Here is a 2,831-nt window from a genome sequence, read left to right as displayed (position 1 = left end):
CTGTAACGCAAATATGGCATATGACGCGAAGTTTAGGTTCCAGGCCGCAGCAAACTTACCCATTTCGTTCGATCGCACTACATCGGCAAGTTACACAAAAGGAAGTAGCAAAAGATTATTGCTTGCAGATTACTCGCGACTCCTCAATATCATACTTGGCTATCCCTATAGCTAGTCATAACACTGCATCAGTGCAAAACGATATCATCGACGCTCCATTTACTTTAATAGAACTGAAAGAGGCACTCTCTTCAACAAACAAGAACTCATCCGCTGGTCCAGATGGTGTCCGCTATTCTGCATTAGCACATCTTGGTAGCCCTTCCCCAAGCCGGGTAGCGACTCGCCCCGTACAGGAGGCCAACATCTCTCCCTGCTTTCCCTTTCCTTCTCTGGACCTCACAACAAGAAGAAGAAGAAGAAGAAGCGCGGCTACAACATTCTTACTCGATGTCTATAACGCTTCGTGGGAATCTGGTAGAATACCAAAAGAGTGGAAGACTTCACGAGTGATTCCCATACTTAAGCCAGCCAAGACCCCTTTGGAGATTAGTTCATATCGACCCATCGCTTTATCGAGCTGTGTCGGGAAAGTCATGGAAAAAATGATACTGTCACGACTCGAATGGGACTTCGAAAACAGAAAGATACTTCCTACATGCATGTCAGGATTCCGCCGAGGAAGGAACAGTGTTGACAATGTTTTAGACCTAGTATCCACCATTGAACAAGCAAACGCGAGCAAATTGAAAACAACTGCCGTCTTTATTGATATAAAAGCTGCCTTTGATTCTGTGGATCATAACGCCATCCTTACAGATATGAGAAGGATCGGTCTAAGTACAAGACTATGTACGTGGGTCTCCGGTTACCTGAAAGGTAGACACATCTTTATTTCCACTGAAGATGGAGACACCGATCTCTATGAAGTTACAAGAGGAGTACCCCAGGGAGGTGTCCTGAGTCCCACTCTTTTCAACATATCTCTAATTCATCTTGTCAAACTGCTTCCGAAAAATGTGCATACATCCTTTTACGCCGATGATATTTGCTTCTGGGTCTCTAGCAGATCGTTATATATAAACAGAGCACGTATACAAAAAGCAATCAATATAACTGTAAAATACCTCCATTCACATGGAATGCAAATCTCCCCAGCCAAATCCGCTGCTATCGCCTTCACGAGAAAGGATACAAGGAGATATCCCATTCTAATAGAGGGGACACCAATTGAATACGTCAAAGAACATACATTCTTAGGAGTGACCCTACATCGATCTTTGTCATGGTCCCCACACATCAGGCGCATAAAGCAAAAACTGAAGTCCTTCACACAAATTATTAACATGATAAGTGGAACGAGATGGGGATGTTCAGTAAGAGCACTTTTGACCCTTTACAACGCTCTGTTTGTCGGACTATTACGCTACAGTATTTCAGTCATGCATGGTATCTCCAAGTCGTCAATGAAAGACCTGGAAAGTGTTCAAGCACAGGCACTAAAAGTTTGCCTAGGACTACCAAAATGCACATCAAACATTGGAACTCTTGTTGAAGCTAGAGCAATTTCGCCCGGTATCCTCAGAACCCAAGAAACTATTCGAGTTCACCTACGACACCAAGCGCGCAGCCAAGCACATCATCTGGCGAATATTACGGAGGTTAAACCCTCTGCTCGCTTTTCGAAGGTCATCTCGCAACTCCATGGGTATATTCCAAATACTTTTGAATTAGCTAAAACTCCGCAGCAAGCACCGTGGACGTGCAGTCCTATCGACATTAAATTGAACATCCCCGGTGTTACGCAAAAAGCAGCAACCCCAACACCTGTTATGATGCAGCTAACACTTGAGTATATACATCATGCCTATCTCTCATCGCGACACATATATACGGACGGGTCAACTAACTTTATATCATCATCCATTGGAGCCTATATTCCGTCAACTAGCACGACAATCAAAACGAAACTGAGCCATATTACATCCTCGACAGCAGCTGAACTTGCGGCTATCCGGGCAGCTGCTGCCTACATCAGCACCCAACACCCCCAAAACTGGACAATATTTGTAGACTCTAAGTCCGCTCTCAGCGCACTCATGCATAAAAGAAAGAATAACGTAAATGCTCAACTGATTTATGACATAATGCAGAAGTTCCATGATGTGAGGTGTCAGGGACATGAAATTGTCTTACAGTGGGTACCGGGGCATAGTGGCATACCCGGCAACATTTGTGCTGACAAAGCTGCTAGGGACGCCCACGAAGCTGATAATACCTGTGCAATTCCACTGTCAAGGACAGATGCAAATGATATAGTCCGAAAAATTGGGAGAGAAATATCATTCAGACTATGGACAGATCCATGCTACTATTATGCGCACTTGAAACATATTGACCCGGAATTAAAGTTCCGAATGCCGGGAAATATAAAACGACGAACAGAAACTGCGCTGCATCGAATATGCTTGAATGTGGCTTTTACTAGAAAATATCTTCATATGATCGGCCAAGTAGATTCACCGCATTGTATAGCATGCTCAACAACACACGACATTAAACATGTACTCTGCCATTGTTCACTATATAGTTCCCAAAGGAAAATACTAAAACAATCCTTGAAGATACATGATCAGGACATGGAGCTCGGCCATATATTAGGACCCTGGACTTCAGTAGCGAAAGAATCCAAAGCAACCAACGCTTTACTCCGGTTCTTAAAGGACACCCGCCTGGACCAAGAGCTGTGAACTGACATCACTCTTTTTAATTTACGTGTGGCTATTTATTTTTCGCCAATCTTTGAGTGCGTATATATGTGTTTTAGTATG

At 43.6% G+C, this 2,831-nt stretch overlaps 1 pseudogene; it reads left to right on the top strand.

Annotated features, from left to right (window-relative positions):
* The first annotated feature begins 2,216 nt into the window (after positions 1-2,216).
* On the top strand, positions 2,217-2,831 carry LOC121047613 (annotated as a pseudogene).

This window comes from Ixodes scapularis, unplaced genomic scaffold, assembly GCF_016920785.2.
Source record: "Ixodes scapularis isolate PalLabHiFi unplaced genomic scaffold, ASM1692078v2 PGA_scaffold12__126_contigs__length_90152505, whole genome shotgun sequence".
Taxonomy (NCBI): Eukaryota; Metazoa; Arthropoda; class Arachnida; order Ixodida; family Ixodidae; genus Ixodes; species Ixodes scapularis.
This window is presented reverse-complemented; position numbering and strand designations above follow the sequence as displayed.